We start from the raw sequence: 18,336 nt of genomic DNA on the forward strand, positions 1-18,336 counted from the left end.
TGGATGATAGGAGCCTCTGTGTATTGTGCGCTTGGGTCTTAGCAGAACGTTTCAGAGAAGAAGCCAGGTCCTGATCCTGCACATCTCAAACGGTGGCAGGCAGACAAGCAGACGTCGGTGGAGGCACGACCACTTCCTTCCTCCTTCACCTCACCTCCCTTCTCTCCAGAAAGAGGAAATGCCGTGAGCCCACGTCACAGGCCACCAGACTCAAGCTCCCACGCATCACCTGCCCCTCAGCTGAGATCCCTGTTCCAATCAGTTCAGTGTCCAGGACAAGGCCTGGTCCAGCCCCTGGATCCTGGAGAGGCTTCAGCTGCAAACTTCGTGGGCTCTCAACGAGGGAGACTTGAATTTCCCAGCACTGGTCTGTCATCTGTGATCATGAGCAGAGGCCATTGCTCCTCTCTGGGCCTCATGAGTCCCATCTGTCAAATGGGAGGAAGAATACGGACATTAGCTTTGCCCTTTTCCCGGAGGATGTGTGTGTGTGTGTGTGTGTGTGTGTGTGTGATGGTGGCAGTGGCGGTGGTGGTGGCAGAACTCAAAATTAATGATCCCCAAGCCGGGAGTGGTGGCGCACGCCTTTAATCCCAGCATTCGGGAGGCAGAGGTAGGAGGATCGCCATGAGTTCGAGGCCACCCTGAGACTCCATAGCGAATTTCAGGTCAGGCTGGGCTAGAATGAGACCCTACCTCAAAAAACCAAAAAAAAAAAGCATCTCAAAGCTGGTTGAGTCTTCCAATTTGCCCGCTGCTTTGAAAAGCCACCCCCCCCAAAGCGCTGGGATAGTCCCTTAGCAAGCAGGATGAGATTTTGCGTGCCCACCCACTTCCCCGGGAGCTCAGGCCCCGCCTCTGGGGAGGAGCCGAGGGGCGGCGCGGAGGGAGGCTGGCGACCGAGCCGAGCTGGCTGTGTCGCGGTCAGAGCAGCTGCGGCTCTGGAGGGGAAACCTGCCCACCGAGCCACCGGGGCCGGGAGCCGCCCGGGGCAGGACTCGGGAGAGCGGGTGAGTTGACCGATCGCCACCGCCCTCGCTTCCTTGTGCCCTGCGGCGTGACAGGCCGGGGAGTGGCGGAGGATGGGAGAGGGGAGGTTGGTCCTCAGCTTCTGCGAGCCTGGCCCGGGGGGTCGGGGCGGGCGCAGGGTGCTTGGGCTAAGGACCGGGAGCTTAAGATCCTTGTGATGGCGAGGCTGGTACCCGGAGCGCGGGCCCGGAGCGGGGAGTCGGGCCACAATGGGGGCGTTTTCTCGCGCCCAGCGCTCCGGCCACCGGGGCTGGAGTAGCGCGTTTACCACCGGGCAGGTGGTTGGCTGCGGCTGTCGTGGCCGGATCTTGGGCAGGCGAGGTGGGGGGGGGGGGGCGGGGAGGGAGGAAGGGTCCTCGGCTGCTTTTGGACTTGTGGGCCGCTGTCTGCCCGGGGTCACGATACCCAGAGCCTCAGAGCACCCAGCACGTCCCCGGGCGCGCAGCTCCGGAGCCCAGCATGGGGGTGCCGCCCCCTCGCGTGGCAGCTCCTGGTCCCCGCAATCGGCGGCAGGGCGCTGGGAGCGCTCTTGCCCCGGTCGGCGGGTAAAGGTCCCCAAGGGCCGGCGTGCCTGCGAGCGGACCTGCCATGTAGCGGAAACCCCCCCCCCCCACCCCGGATCGTGTCGGCCAGCCAGGGGGACCCTCGCGTGCTGGTTTCCTGGGACCGGTTCGCCGGGCCTCTCCGCCGGGGCCGTTGTGCGCTGGCTCCCGGATCCCCAGCGCCGGGAGCGCTCCTCTCCTCCCGAGTCCCGCGCATCCTCTCCAGTAGCAAGCAGCGCCCCCGAGAGCCCGGGACCGGTAGAGGCGGTGCAGCTCTCCCCAGAGTGGTCGCACTGACTGAGATCGCGGGGAGGGGGGGAAGGAGGGTCCTCCCCCAAGGTCACTAGGAGCGCGCCCAGATTGCCCCAGGTGCGGAGTCGCGAGCTGGAGGCGCTCGCTGCTCACCTCCTTTGCGGATGCGGACTCCGGTCCTCCTCTCGTGCCCAGCCCCCGGCTGCACTGGAGATGCTGCTGATGCAGCTCCCAGCCCTGGGCGGATCAGCTGCGACTCCCAGCTCTCCGGGGAAGCCAGCTGTGCGCCAGGCCTGGGACCTGGTGCTCCCTGGAGCAGAGGGTGGACAGAGATGCGGTTGCACGGCGCTTCTCAGAACCGAAAGCCGAGCTGTTGCGCGCCCATGTGATTAAGGCTGCACATAATGGGCCCCTGTTCTTGCTGTCAAGCGCCCACCAAGCTCCCTGCGCCCCCCGAGCACCAGGTGCGGCCTCTGAATCGCCCTCTGTGGAGGACCCCGAGGTACCAGGCGCCCTTTCCCTCCGGGCTCTCTGGAAGGGCGGGGGGGGACTGCCTTGCCTTCTGTGGGCCCGATCCTGCCATTTCCTGCAGCAGCCGAGGAGAAACAGCCTTCTCCCAGAGCCAGCCTTCCTTCCAGGCGGGCGGCAAGGCTCAGATTAGCCAGCGCCGAGCTGTCTGCTGCCGGGCGCGCTCCGTCCAGCGTTAGAGGTCTCTAAGGAATGGGGCTAATGATCAGGCAATGGGGGGGGGGGGGGTGACCGTGGGAGGCCTCGCGAGAAGCGCTGGGTGCACCAAGGGTGACCCTGGCTAAACAAATGCCGGCCTCTTTCAGGATTGCTTTGAGCGGGGTGTGTCTCCCAGCCAGCTGCTGAAGTGGAGCCCTGGTGCTGAGTGATTCGGTAGGGGCTGGGCGAGTTTCCACTCTTCCTCGCTCGGGCCCGGGCTCGGCTCTGTCACAAAGAGCCAGCTTGCTTGCAGGAGGCGTGGGGGGTGGGCGTGATACCTCCTAGCATGCTGTCTGCCCACGGGGCCCTTTACCCACACACATTCCGCAACCCTTTCTCTCCCACCTGTCACCCAAATCTCATTTTGTCTGCTCCAGTCCCTAGGATGCTGTGGGCCAGGTGTGTCATCCAGTCCACTCCGGACCTTCAAGTCTCTGTCTTACCGGGGTCTACTCAACAGTGTCGTCCCCCCCCCCACCAGCTTCCTGTACAAAACTCACTTTATCTTTCCCTTCTTTTTGGTCCCCTGCTGTGACACACATTTGTGCCCCCCCCCCCCCAATGCTTCCTGTTGCAATCCAGACTTCCCTGGCCTGGAAGCACCTAGTAAGCAAAGCCAATGAGCCAACAGCGCAGACTTTGTTCTTCCTGCGCATGGAGCCCCGGGAACCAGAGCAGAGGTTAAATTCTAATCTGTCTGTTCAGCGTTTTGCAGGAGTCTGAGCAACCCGCAGGGCCCAGGGAAGCTGAGGCAGGGAGGTGGTTCTCCTTAAGGCTGCAACTTTTCTCTTTTCTTTTCTTTTTTTTTTTTTTTTGCGGCATTCCTTGGCCTTTCCACTCTCTGCATGGGATACTTGGAAACAGCCACCAGGGTCTTGTCAGCCAGCTCCAAAGCCACAGTGAACTTGCTCTGGCTGACAGGCGCTGAGGCAGCATGGCCCAGCCTGGATTCAGGTGCTGGGCTTGCACTTTTGGACACCCTCCCCCTCCCCCGGTGGACACCCCCTCTCTTCAACCTAGCTGACCAGACTCACAGCCCCTGGGATACTTGTAACATTCGTAGACCGCTCGTTTTAACTTACACCCTCCCAGGGGAGACCTGGACAACCTCTGTTCCATTGTGCCCCAGTCCAACTTGGCCCTCAAGAGGGTGTGCACCAACCTATCACAGAAAAGTGTGCCAAGCACAGGAGAGACAGGTCTGGTTAAGAGAGCTGCTGTAGGTGCTGAGAAGCACTAGGACGTTTATTTTCTCTCCTCTGTTTGGTTTCTTGAGGTACAGTCTTGCTGTAGCTAAGGCTAATCTGGAATTCACTATGGAGTCTCAGGGTGGCCTTGAACTCATGGCAATCCTCCTACCTCTGCCTCCTGAGTGCTGGGATTAGAGGCGTGCGCCACCACGCCCGGCCACACTAGGCCTTCTTGTATAGTCCCTCTCCCCCATTTTCTCATCTATGAACTGGGGTTGCCGAGAATGTGCGAGACTACAGACCATGGAAAGTATCTAGCAGGTTTATCTAGTGCAGGCATGGGTGCACCACCCTTTTCTCCTTAGTGTTGGGCTCTTAAAGATGTCATCTTCAGGGGAATTAAACAGTGTCTCTTCTGCCTGTGGCTCTTGGGACAGGGAAAGCCTTTTAGTTGGTCTCCTGGGGAGGAGGCACCGTGTTGAGAACTAGGCCCTAGGATGACCCTGTCCCCAGGGAGTCTGTACAGACTTACCCTTTCTCGGCCATTCTGCAGGGTTCAGTGATTCACTTAGCAGACAGAGGTCCATTGTACAGACCTTGTGCCTAGAAAGGGGGTTTCAGGGCGACCAGAGCAGCTCTCAGCAATGTCGTCTTGGGAGGGAAGGAGCCATGGATGCAGACGGTGGGTCTTGTGAGACCAATGTGGGAACTCAGAGCCCGGCAGGACGGTGGGCCCAGGCTGTCCCCAGGTGTGAGCCTTCATAGTACCACCTGTCACTGGGTGTGGATGGTAGATGGATTCCTTCCCTCGCCTGCAAGCCAGCTTCCCCTACGGAAGGTGGTAAAAATGAGCAGAAAAGAGACGCTGTGGGCAAAAACTTAGCTTCGGGCCTTCTTGCTATGAATAAGTGCTCGCAGATGTTAGTTGCTATTATTATTAGTCTATTATTACCAATGGCAGGTGGACCATACTTGTTGTGGGAGCCCTTGTGAGCCCTTCGGTGACAAGTCCCAGGTGGTGGGCAACTGAGAGGTGTGCCAGGCTTGCAGAGAGAACTAACTGCGTGTGTAAGGGAAGACAGCGTTGGGTGTCTCTGGTCACATCTTGGGTGGGAGTGGCATCTGGAGCCTAGCTAAAAGAGTGTTACATAGGCTGGGGCAGGAGGAAGGCTGGGGAGGGAGACAAAGGCCATCTTGCCAGAGGCTGGGGATGGTTAACGGCTTGCCGACCTGCGGCAGCCCCGGAACCTGGTCAGGTGGTGGCTCTCTTGACTGTAGCATCCATGAAATTTCAGGCTAAACTTCTGACGGGGAGGAAGGGCTGGCCTGGGCTTCCGCACCAAAACATTCCGCGTTCCTTCCTCTTTGTCCCATCGATGCAGCACAGTGTCTCCTCTCTCTTGCCGACGTGCTTACTGCTCCTCAAAAGTCTCCAGAGATGCCATGTCCTAGGCATGGTGGCACACACCTGCAACATCAACACTCAGAAGACCAATGCAATGGAATGGCAAACTCCAGGTCTGCCAGGGATCATAGACAGTTGCTGGCCATCCTGGACGACCTAGTGAAATTCATTCTCAAAAATAAGGATACCGTGGGGCTGGAGAGACAGCTCGGTGGAGAAAGCACTTGCTGCACAAACATAAGGACCTGGCTTTGGATTCCCAGCACCTAAGTAAACGCGGGGCAGGCAAGCTAGCCTGCCTGTAACCACAGCACCAGGGAAAGCAGAGACAGTGGATCCCCAGGCAGGCAGGCTAGGAAGCCAGACTAGCTGAAGCGCTGAGCTCTGGGCTTACTGCAGAGGCATTGTCTCAACAGGTGGAGGATGGGCTGGAGAGATGGCTTAGCAGTTAAGGGCGCTTGCCTGCGAAGCCTCAGGACCCAGGTATGATTCCTCAGTACCCACGTGAGCCAGATGCACAAGGTGGCGCATGCGTCTGGAGTTTGTTGGCAGTGGCCAGAGGCCCTGGCGTGCCCATTTTTTCTCTCTCTCTCTCTGCCTGTCTCTTGAATAAATAAGTAAAAAAAAAATAATTAAAAAAAATAAGGTGGAGACTGATCTCAGATGTCTGACATCAACCTCTGGCTTCCATGCACCTGCACACAGGTGAACACACACACACACACACACACACACACACACACACACACACACCTCAAAATATAAAGATACTGTGTGCTCTTCAGTGGTATCTCCTTCATGCTCTTCGTATGTATCTATACCTGACCACCAAATGTCTAACTTCTCTCACTTTGCACCCCTGGGTGCTGGGCAGTAGGCACCCTGGAAATGGCTCACAGTAGAGTGTGCTCTGGGAACCTGCCCTGATTTGGGGGGAAGCTGCTGAGTGCAGATGACTGTGGGGGGTGGGGGTGGTTGGAAGTCTCAGACTCCAGAAAGGCATTCCTCAGCCCACTGCCCTACAGATGGGCCTCGATGCCGGCAGTTCATAGCCTGATTGATGTGGCAAGTGTTGACCAAGCCCCAAGGTGGCCTCAGGGCTGCTCAGAATATCATGTGACTACAGACCCTGCCTGTTACAAAAGACACCCAGTGGACCAAATATCTGTTTCATGGGGCAAAGTTGAAGGTGTGGGTTTGAGTCCTGATCCTGCTTTCTACCAGTTTTGTAGGTCTTGGGCAAATTTTCCAGTTCCTTAAGCCTCAATTTGTTCCTCGGGACATACAGACCATATGTACCATGTATATTATATATACATAAGGAATTCTGGATTCTTTTTTAAAAATTTAATTGCTGGCTGGAGAGATGGCTTAGCAGTTAAGGCACTTGCCTGGGAAGCTTAAGGACCTAGGTTCAATTCCCCAGTACCTATATAAGCCAGATGCACATGGTGGAACATATGTCTAGAGTTATTTGCAGTGCCTAGAGGCCCTGGTATGCCCATTTCTCTCTCTCTCTCTCAAATAAATAAATAAAATTAAACATTTATTTGCATTTGCATATGTGTATTGGTTTTCTAGGGTCTTTTGCCACTGCAAACAAACTCCAGGCATATGTACCACTTTGTGGCTGGCTTTATGTGGATGCTGGAGAATTGAACCTGGGACAGCAGGCTTTGCAAGCAAATACCTTTAACCTTCAACCACTGAGTAATCTCCTTAGCTACAAATTCTAAGTTCTCATTAGGGTTTGTAATCCTGTGTAAAATGCTTGGCTTCCAGGTTTGGTTTTCTTGTTTTATGTTTTATGGGTTGTTTTTTTTTTTTTTTGAGGTAGGGTCTCACTCTAACCCACGCTGACCTGGAATTCACTATGTAGTCTCAGGGTGGCCTCAAACTCATGTAGATACTTCTACCTAGGCAACCCAAGTGCTGGGATTAAAGGCGTGCGCCACCACGCCTGGCCCTAGAAATGTTTTTTTTTTGTTGTCACAGCCCAGGTTGGAGGGGAGAGGGGAAAGGGGAATGACTGACATCTAGTGCTTAAGAGACCAGGAGTGCTGTTAAATATCCTGAAACACATCATAACCGCCAGCCTCCAAACAAGTCTCTGCTCCTAAATGTTCGCAATCCCACACTTGAGAAAGGCTACCCTGGATCGAAGGTCCCATCGGGGAAGTGACTGTATGGAATGTGTTCAGCTCTGTGTCCCCAGTTGCCCAGTGAGGTGCTCAGCATTAAAGGGACGATAAAGAGACATTAAAGGGATGAATGAGGACTTGGAAGGCCTGTGCCCTGGAGTCCCAGAGGTTTGGCTTACGGGATGGTCTGAATGGGCAGGAGAGGTTTAGATGAACGGAGTGATGAGTGGCCAGTTGGTAATTCAGGCCAAAACCATTCAGAGTGCTTTATTGTCCTTCCTGAGCAGGTGCGCAGGGCCTGTGTTATTAACTGGATTGTTGCTGCATTACCGTTGCATTTTGCTTGCATGGACACAGGACCCATCTATATCTCCAAGGAGCGTTGGTGGGGGGGGGGGCAGGGAAGAAACATAGGTGCTGACAAGAAACGCCCTGTCAGCTGAGCCCCTGGGACCTGCCAAGCTGGGGCGCAGCTGCTGTAAGCTTCCTGTTTTTTCCCTTTCTGGTAGAGAGAAGGAAACCCACTGAATGGCTATTTTTCCACTGACATTTACAGCAATGTGATAGGCCTTGGATTAATGAGGTCAAGCTACAGTGTGAAATCTGCCCGATAACTTGAAGCCTGGCCAGCAGGAAGATATCGCTTGTTTTCTTTGGGCTGTTTGATGTCTCTGGATGGCTTTGGGCAGGAAGCAGGGGTTGTGACTCCACTCAAAAGAAGGGAGTGCTTTATGCCTTGAAATTACAGAGGCTGAAGTTGTCTCCTTTCCTAATTTATTGGGGAGACGTATTTCAAGGTGGGACTTGGGAATAAGTAGCTTGTTATAACCAAGGTTCACTCCGAGGCTTGGGCTGCTTACCAAGCAGGGATCTTCGAGATAGACACGATCTCTCTCTCTCACTCTCTCTCTCTCTCTCTCTCTCTCTTGTCTTTTCAAGGTAGGGTCTCGTTGTAGCCCAGGCTGACCTGGAATTCACTATGTAGTCTCAGGGTGGCCCCGAACTCATGGCAGTTCTACTTCTGCCTCCCGAGTGCTGGGATTAAAGGTGTGCGCCACCACCACACCCAGCTCTCTCTCTTTCTCTCTTTTTCCCCAGGAGGAAGCGTTTGGTCCCAGCTTGCACAGATTAAATGTGCACAGCAGTTAGAAGTAGGGGTGCGGGTCGTACACCAATTACATTTGGCTCTGGCTAGAATGCAATCTGACTGAGCAGGGATTGGGCCAGAGCTTCTGCTCCCAGGGGTGACACGTTGCTGGTCTGTGATGCCCTGAATACAAGCATCTGGGGAACACCGCGTCTGCAGGTGAGGGTCCCTGGAGTGATCCACTCAGCCACAAAAGCCGGTTCAGCCTTGTTTGCACAATATGCTTTGCTGGCTGCTTGCAGAGCCGCAGATGCTGAATGCACCCCCTCTTCTGTGTGCCCAGACCCAGAAGACAGGGTGCCTGGGCTCAGGGAGGAACTTGAGTAGCCAAAGCTGCTGCGATGGGCTTCCAGAAACATGTGTCCAGGGCTGGAGAGATGGCTTAGTGGTTAAGCGCTTGCCTATGAAGCTAAGGACCCCAGTTCGAGGCTCAATTCCCCAGGACCCATGTTAGCCAGATGCACAGGGGGCGCACGGGTCTGGAGTTCAATTGCAGTGGCTGGAGGCTCTGGTGCGCCCATTCTCTCTCTCTCTGCCTCTTTCTCTCTCTGCTGCTCTCAAGTAAATAAATAAATATTAAAAAAAAATGTGTCCAGGAATGCATTGTTCCTGGGCCATCTGGTCACCTGGGGTTTTGTTTTTTGTTTGTTTGTTTATTTTTTGTTTTTAATACAGGTCCCTGGGCCCTAGCCCAGCCTACCCACATCACAGTCAGCTCAGGTGAGGTGCTAAGAATCTTCTTTTCCTTTTTATGGTTTATTTTTAGAATTTACTTATTTGAAAGTGACAGACAGAGAAATAGGCAGATAGATAGATAGATAGATAGATAGATAGATAGATAGATAGAGAGAGAGAGAGAGAATGGGTGCTCCAGGGCCTCCAGCCACTGCAAGCGAACTCCAAATGTGTGCGCCCCCTTGTGCATCTGGCTAACATGGGTCCTGGGGAATCAAGCCTCAAACCGGAGTCCTTAGGCTTCACAGGCAAGCGCCTAACTGTTGCTAAGCCATCTCTGCAGCCCGAGAATCTTCATTTTTTAAGAAGTGTGCCAGGTGATCTGATTTACAGCTGAGGCGGCCAGGAGGAGGAACTGGCACCACCAGCAGGTTAACTGCCCAGCAGGACTCCGATCGGGTTGCAGGGTTGCGTACTGCCCAATGGCACCCGGCTCGGGCATGGGCTGAATCCCAGCCTGTGCTCTGCTTGCCAAGCTCTGAACCCTGCAGGGTTGACCGCCTGGAGGGAAGGACACCTGCTTCTTAATGATCATGTACACACGGTTCTTATTGTGGGCATGTCTCTTTAACTCTTTGAGTCCTCTGACTGATTTTAAGAGGTGGTGGTGTCAGTCCTCTGCCTTTACTGCTGGGAAAAGTGAGGCACAGAGAGGTCCGATGGTACCTACAAGGTCACATTACCAACTAGGGAAGTTAGAATCTGAATCCGGTGCATCTAGCTCCAAAGCTTTGGCACTTCATGGTCACAAGCTCTCGCTTCTAGTTGTGCAGAGTCGCCATCTTCTCGAGAGCTATGGGGCTGTTCCACTCCGTGGAGTGACTTTATCTGGTCCTTTCTTCACGTGTGTATGTCCAGCCGTGACTTTGGCTGGTTTTGGAGTCAGACCTGTTTTACTTATTTATTTATTTATGAGAGACAGACAGACACACAGAGAGAACGGTCATGCCAGGTCCTCAGCCATGGCAAACAGACTCCAGATGCATGTGCCACCTCGTGTATCCGGCTTTACATGGGTCCCGGGGATTGGAACCCAGGCAAGTGCTTTAATCACTGAGCCATCTGTCCGTCCAGCCTGTGATCACCTCTAGAAGTGGGCTCCCATGAGCCCTAGATGGCTTTAGGTGAGCAGAGCACTGTGTCATTTATGTTCCTGGAGACTGACTCTCTTGTGTTCACAGGTTACTGATGGGCACTACCCGTCGGCATCCTGTACTTCTTGGCGCTGTTGAGGTGCCAGGGTCTGTTCCAGCCCTGTCGACACTCAGCTTGTCTTGGCTCAGCATCTTCATCAGAGCTCTGCTTCCTGTCATCCATTTGCAAATAAAAGCAGCGCGTGCCAGCGCACGCTCTCTTCAGCACCTTGGTGACTTTCCACGTGTCTGTCCCGTTCTATAACTACTGCCGTCCTCAGCCCTCTCGTGTCCCGGACGGAGAGGAAACGTGGCTTTATAAATGCTGCCCCTTGCTTCAAGAGGAAATAGGAAAGATTGTCACCAAAAAGTCATTCTTTTTTTCTTTGATATATAACATCAAGCTTTTTTTTTTTTCCTTATTGCTGTGTTTCATGATTTTGTAATTATACAAAGAATATAAGGGGCCAGGCCTGGTGGTGCACGCCTTTAATCCCAGCACTCAGGAGGCAGAGGTAGGAAGATTGCCATGAGTTCGAGGCCACTCTGAGACTACATAGTTAATTCCAGGTCAGCCTGGACCAGAGTGAGACCCTTCCTCAGAAAACCAAAAAAAAAAAAAAAAAAAAAAAAGAATATAAGAAAAGCATTTTTATCAGCTGAACTATCTCCCAGTCCTATAAAAAGAATACAGATGCATCATAAAATTCCAAACGGTAAAAACACATGGAAAATGGAAAATGGAAAATCAGTTTCCCTGTCTTCCCTCACCTGTCATTGCCTTTCTCCAGGAGCAATCACTTGATATTTCATGTATCATTTGATAAGTTTCTGATGCATATACAAACTCATTATCTGTTTTTCTTTTTAATAAATCTATGCTACACTCCTTTGAGATTTCCCTTTTCAACTAAGTTATCTCAACACATGCCAACACATATTTTGTTTTTTAAAAAGTATTTTATGCAGGGCTGGAGAGATGGCTTAGTGGTTAAGGCGCTTGCCTGTGAAGCCTAAGGACTCATGTTTGAATCTCCAGGTCCCACATAGCCAGACACAGTGATGCAAGCTTGCAATGTCGCGCATGTGCACAAGGGGGCGCATGTGTCTGGAGTTGTCCACAGTGGCTGAAGGCTCTGGCATGCCCATTCTTTCTCTCTCAAAATAAAAAAATTAAAATATTTTATTTATTTATATGTAAGGAGAGAGAGAGAATGACAATGGGCATGCCAGGGTTTGTAGGAGCTGCACTTTGTGCCTCTGGCTTTATGTGGGTACTGGGGAATTGAACCCGGGTCATTAGGCTTTGCAGACAAGCTCCTTAATTGTTGAGCCATCTCTCCAGCCCCCAACACATATGTCTATGCGTGGCTCTTCAAGGCTACATGGTAGATATCACAGCGGTAGAAATTCATCATCATTTGTTTTCTTGTCCCTTGCTGATGGCTAAAATTTGCTTCCAGTTTTTTTCATATGACAAGTGTATAATGCAGCATCTTTATACCCCAGCTGGATTTCACCTAAAAGGAAAAATCCTTGCAGTTTGAACTGCTGACTTTTCCTCCCAAGAGGCCAAACTGATTTCTGTTCCCCCAGGTTTTGAATACTTACTTCCCCAACTCTCTCCCATGCTGATTATTAAGTATGTTTATTTAAAAATATTTTTATTTGTTTGCAAGCAGAGAGGGACAGAAAAGAGATAGAGATAGAGAGACAGAGAGATGAGAATGGGTACACCAGGGCCTCCAGTTGCTACAAATGAACTCTAGATGTATGGGCCACTTTGTATGTCTGGCTTTACATGGGCATTAGGGAATTGAACTTGGGCCATTAGGCTTTTTAGACAAGCCCCTTAACTGTGGTACTGTCTCCCCAGCCCAAGTATGTTTGACTTTTGTGTGTCTCGTAAGTGCCAGTCGGATATCCTTTACCCAAGATGCTTGGGACCAGAAGTGTCCCAAACATTTCATTATTTTCTAGTGAAATATCTTTATTTATTTATTTATTTATTTATTTTTTTGGTTTTTCAAGGTAGGGTCTCACTCTAGCCCAGGCTGACCTGGAATTCACTATGGAGTCTCAGGGTGGCCTCAAACTCATGGTGATCCTCCTACCGCTGCCTCCCGAGTGCTGGGATTAAAGGCGTGCGCCACCACGCCTGGCTTTCTAGTGAAATATCTTATGGACAGGACTCAAGTTCAGATATGAAATTCATCTCCTTTCCCTTCCTCTTTTTCTCTGTACTGGAGATTGAACCTAGGGTCTTACACGTGGTAAGCAAGTAGTCTAAACTGTACCGTATCCTTTTTTTGTTTTTTAAAAATATTTTTATTTATTTATGTGATAGAGAGAGAGAGAGTAGGTGCATGAGGGCCTCTTCTCAGTGAACGAATTCCAAGCTGTGCCACTTTGTGTGTCTGGCTTTCTGTGGGTACTGGGGAAGTCAAACCCAGATCAACAGGCTTTGCAAGCAAGTGCTTTTAATTGCTGAGCCACTCCAGCCCTTACATTTTTTTTTTTTTTTGCACTTTAAAAAATTTGAGGGCTGGAGAGATGGCTTAGCGGTTAAGCGCTTGCCTGTGAAGCCTAAGGACCCCGGTTCGAGGCTCGGTTCCCCAGGTCCCACGTTAGCCAGATGCACAAGGGGGCGCACGCGTCTGGAGTTCGTTTGCAGAGGCTGGAAGCCCTGGCGCGCCCATTCTCTCTCTCTTTCTCTATCTGTCTTTCTCTCTGTGTCTGTCGCTCTCAAATAAATAAATAAAAATTAAAAAAAAAAATTGAGACATGGTTTCAGTAAGATGTGTAGCTAGCCTTTAACTCATTCTGTAGCCCAGGCTGGCCTTAAATTTGTGGCCCTTGTGCCTTAGCTTCCTGGTAGTAGAGGCCTCACCACCAGACCTGACTCTAGGTTTCATATGCACAGTGCACCTCTTACACGGCATTTGTAGTGTGTCTGTATTTTGGCTGTGATCTGTCACACGAGGTTAGGGGTAGAATTTCCCATTTATGTTTTCATATCACTGCTCAAAAAATTCCAGATTTCAGGTTTCAGAGCATTTGGATTTTGAATATTTAGACTAGGGCTCTCAGATTGTAATATAACCCAAGTCAAGCTCTGAAATAATTCAGATTTTTTTCTGACCCTTTATAAAGATTATTAACTCTTCAAGAAATATAGGCCTTGGGTTTAGGATTAAATATAAAATTAGGGCTAGAGGGATGGCTTAGCAGTTAAGGCATTTGCCTGCAAAGCCAAAGGTTTGATTCCCCAGAACCCACGTTAGCCAGATGCACAAGGTAGCACATGTGTCTGGAGCTCGTTTGCAATGGCTGGAGGCCCTGGTGCTCCCATTCTCTCCCTCTCTTGCTCTCTGTGTCAAATAAATAAATACATTAAATTAAATATTTAAGCCCCTCCTTCTCCCCTTCACTTAAAAATATTAAATTAAGCCAGCATCTGCCCTTAGGTTGAGCCCATCTCCTAGGTCTGGTAGGCAAGTGGACTTGTCAAACAAGAACAAAACTGTCGTTCCGGTTGTGCCTCAGGCATGCATGTGCTAAACTGACTTCGGTTTGATAAAGTCTATCTTCATGCACCTCAGGAGTGAAGTCATCAAGTGCAGTTTGCATTAGGTCCTGGAAGGAAGTGATGGGGGAGACCTTTGAAATTCTCAAAGCGATTTGATGGGACGTGTCTGTCATCTCCATACTCAAGAGATGGGCGCAGAAGGATCAGGAGCTTGTGGCCAGCTTGGGGGTTATAGCAAGACCCTGTCTCAAACCCTCCACAAGACAGAGAGAAAGAGAGAGGTGGGGGAGGGGCTAGATGAGAAGCAGAGATGCAGCGTGGTAGCGGGGCAGCAGAAGCGGTGGGCCATCAGGAGGAGGTGAGTGATTCCAAACTACTCTTTTTTTGGCGGTTTTCATGGTTATGAACGGGGTTGGTTTGAGAACGCCTTTGCAGAACACCCCCTGCCCCCACCAGCCGAGTTTGCAACCCAAACTGATTTCTGATCACCTACACCTGAGAGGAACCATCTGTTAGTCCAGAGAGATGGGGAGCAAGGGAGCAGAGGGCTGGCTTTCAATTCTCATGCCCTTGGAGCTTATCGAGGTTGGATGGAGGGGGTGGGGGCATAAATGGCTGTTTTCCCCAGGGGTCACAGGAGATGTGCTTGCCATAGAGTTGATGTGTGCTTGGCTGTTCAGTGAAGAACTGAGTACCAGATCTCTGTCTGTCATCCTGCCAGGTAAAAGGAATAGGTCCTTTTAGCTAGATCTAACATCCGATCTACCCACTTATGCTAACCGAGACTTGCCTAGGCACTTTCCCAGATGTATCTTAATATCCTTGAGACGTCTTAAGGCAAAGAGCAGTTGAGAATGTCAAGTGAAACAGGGCTGCAGAGTGAGCCCAATTATTATTTTATAATGGATACGCAGCTCACTGCAATCACATGCAGTGGGAAGGAGACTGCGGAATCAGGGCCAGTCTTAGTCTAGCTCTGGTCCCAGTGGCTAACCTTGTCCCCTTCATTCAGGTCTTTTTTTTTTTTTTTTTTTTGAGGTAGTGTCTCAATCTAGCCCAAGCTGACCTGGATCTCACTCTGTAGCTCCAGGCTGGCTGGTTCCGAACGCACAGTGATCCTTCTACTACCGTTTCAGTGCTGGGTTTAAAGGAATGTGCCACCACGCATGGCTCCAGTCAGGTCTATTTTGTCTGGTTTGATGCTGTAGCTGTTGTTTCAAGTCAAAACATCACTTCCTTTTCTTCTTCCCCTCCATTCCTCCTCTCCCTCCTTTCCTTTCCTTTCTTTCCTTTCCTTCCTTTGACAGGATTTTGCCATGTATCCTAGGTTGGCCTTGAATTCTCAGTGTTCCTGTCTCAGCCTCCCAAGCGCTGGGGTTCCAAGCCTGTGCCACTATACTTGGTTCAGAGGGCCACTTTCATAAGACAGAACTGATGAGACGATTTCAGCCACTGTTCAGTTTCTTGGCCTCCCATCCTCCCTCTCTCATTTATTGAACAGCTGCTACATTCGGGGTGGCTCGGTGATGGAATGTGCAGGTGACTGCTGCTCACCCCTCGTCTTCCAAGAGTATCCAGCCAGATGGAGGGGACAGACCTCATTCCAACACTTACCCCGTGTGGAGTGTCATACCAGAGATGTGGTCAGATGCCCTGGAACTAGAGAGGGACAAACAAAGAACATATTTTGGGGTCACAATGCTTTTTGTTTCAGGCTTCATTTTAACTTCAGAACAAGTTGTTAAGACATGATTTTGCAGAACCTTTGGTTTGGACATTTTTAAAATTTTTTTGGATTTGGGATAGATTACATAGGAGTATGAGGTATGCTGTACATAAAATACAAACTAGTGCTTTGTCTTAGTAGTTTTAAGAAATAGAAGCAAACAAATTTTAAGTTTTCTTGTATTGAAAATAACCTGTGATTGTATGTTTTGCATTCCTAGAAGTAGGTTAACTGTCTTTTTAAAATTGCCATAATGTCACACCTTTTTGTGAAATCTGCTCTTCAAAATCTGTTTGGCTTAAACAGCAAAGCCGTGACAATTTGATCTTTGATGTGATTGTATTTCCGATTTCTTGTTCATGTAAGATTTCAATAAAACTCAAAAAAACCTATTCAAAACATTAAAAAAGAACAGTCCAGATACAATATAAAGGGCAGAGATGCCCAGCTGTCCACATGAGGCCAGGCAAGTGTGGAACCTGAAAGTACTGAGGTGAGCCGGGAGTGGTGGCGCACGCCTTTAATCCCAGCACTCAGGGGGCAGAGGCAGGAGGATCGCTGTGTGTTCGAGGCCACCCTGAGACCCCGAGACTACATAGTGAATTCCAGGTCAGCCTGAGCTAGAGTGAGACCTTACCTTGAAAAAAAAAAAAAAAGGTGGACAGCATCATTTCAGCATTCGAGCTCACGTGCAAAGACCTAAGGTTTGTCAGGTGCAGAGCAAGAGGGGTGCTGAGCCCCAGGGAGGTAGGAGGCGACCTGATGTTTGCGTGAGCTCCGCGGCAGACGAAGCTGGGTTTGTTGCCCGGACCTGCCACTTGCTAGTTGCTATGGTGTTGAGAGGACCCTTCCTTCGCCGTGCGTGTCTAACCAGCGTGATGATATTTGTTTTCCAGCTGCATTGTGGGGACTAAAGTCCATTCGTGAGTACACACCTGAGGCGCAGTACAGTCTCAGCACGTGGTGGTTCCCCATCGCGCACGGCGGGCTCTGTCTCATTGGGAGATCGGGCATTTGTGTACTGGCACGGAAGAAGGGAGATGGGGATGGGCAGAGGTGAAGCTGAAACGTCAAGGTCAGACAGACCATGGGTAGTCTGGATTTGTAAGCCCCGGACTTGAGACATGACTCCTACAGAGGGAGCCGTCACACGCTTCCTTACCCGGGGAACGCTGGATCCGAACTGATTTAGGAACAGAAACTGCTGGCAGGGGACGCAGCTCCCTTGGTAGATCCCTGGGCTCCATCCGTAGCATTGTATAAACTGGGCATGGTGGCTTCCGCCTGGAACCCCAGCACTCCTGGCAGGTTGAGGTGGAAGATCAGACATTCAGAGTTGTCCTGGGATCCACAGAGTTTGAAACTAGCCTGGACGGCGTGAGATCCTGTCTCAGAAACAACAGAGGTCTTTAATCCCATCACTCAGGAGGCAGAGGTGGAAGGATTGCCATAGTTTGAGGCTATCCTGAGAGTACATAATGAATTCCAGGTCAGCCTGGGCTAGAGCGAGAACCTACCTTGAAAAACTACACACACACACACACACACAAAACAACAACAACAAAAAGAAAACAATGAAGGGCTGGAGAGGTGATTTAGCTGATAAGGTGCCTGGCTGCGAAGACTTAAAGATCCAGGTTCGATTCCCCAGTACTTATGTAAAGCAGATTCACAAGGTGGCACATGAGTCTGGGGTTCCTTTGCAGTGGCTGGAGGCCCTGGCGTGCCCATTCTCTTTCTCAAATAAATAAATACATAAATAAATAAATCAAACAAAATGGAAAGTGCTGATGGAGTGGATGGTGGGTGGGAGTGTAGGAGATGGAGGCCAAAGAATGAATGTGGGACTTCAGCACAGCTCACATTAGCATCATAAAGGCGCTGTTAGGTCCCACAGTCAAATTCTGACTGCCCAGGCTGGCAGGACGGTGGTTAAAAGCCTGGGCTTCTGTGTCTAAGCCCATCTGGATTTGAATGGCAGCCTGTTGCTTATTGGCTTTGTGGTTGTGGCAATTATGTAACCCCACTGGGCTTCAGTTTACCCTTCTGTAAAATGGGGGTTAATAGTACCTTCCCCTGAGGCTTGTGAGGGGAAGTGGGTGTTAAACACTCCACTCAGCTCTGGGATTGCAGGAACCGCTTGGGAAAGCCTGTAATTATGATGGAGAAAGACGTTATTTGGCCAAAGACCCCTGTTTCCTTGTAAGGCCCATTAGCATCCCTGGGGCTGCCTGCGTTCTACAGACAGCATCGTGCTCCTTCGGGTTTTCTGAAGAGGTGGAGGCACAGTCTGCTGCAGGAAGCGTAAGGAGGGTTGCCAAGGCCTGGCAGGGCTCTTGGATGTGCATTAGACCTACCTGGGGAGCTTTTCAACATGTCCGTTTCTGGCTGCACCCCCAGACTCATTAAACCAGAATCTGTCAAAGTGGGACTGTCAGACATCAGTAATCTTATTAAAATCGTGATGCTTTACTGAGGGAGAGAACATGCAGAAAAGTATACATTCTACATGACTGGATTTTCCATAAACTGAACTTGCTCATGTAACTCATTTCCTGTTCAAGAGGCTGAATGTCACCAAGCACCCCAGGAGCTTCCCTGTGTCCCTTTCCAGTTACCTACTCTCTGGAAATTACCTTCCTGGTTGCACACAGCATAGTTAGTTTTGCCTGTTGAATTTTACATAGGGGAATCATATACATTGTGTGTGTGTGTGTGTGTGTGTGAGACACATCTTGGTTAACATGAATCATCTCCATTTTTCAGTATCATTGGGTATTG

At 50.8% G+C, this 18,336-nt stretch overlaps 1 protein-coding gene across 1 annotated transcript in view; it reads left to right on the top strand.

Moving 5' to 3' along the window:
- Nucleotides 1-917: 917 nt before the first annotated feature.
- Nucleotides 918-18,336, top strand: part of Ppp1r16b (protein phosphatase 1 regulatory subunit 16B) — a 145,044-nt gene continuing 127,625 nt past the window's right edge. Inside the window, exon 1 of the mRNA XM_004666687.2 lies at nucleotides 918-1,010. The gene's annotated coding sequence lies outside the window, so the exon portion shown is untranslated. The remainder of the gene's footprint in view (nucleotides 1,011-18,336) is intronic.

This window comes from Jaculus jaculus, chromosome 8 (assembly GCF_020740685.1).
Source record: "Jaculus jaculus isolate mJacJac1 chromosome 8, mJacJac1.mat.Y.cur, whole genome shotgun sequence".
Lineage (NCBI taxonomy): Eukaryota > Metazoa > Chordata > Mammalia > Rodentia > Dipodidae > Jaculus > Jaculus jaculus.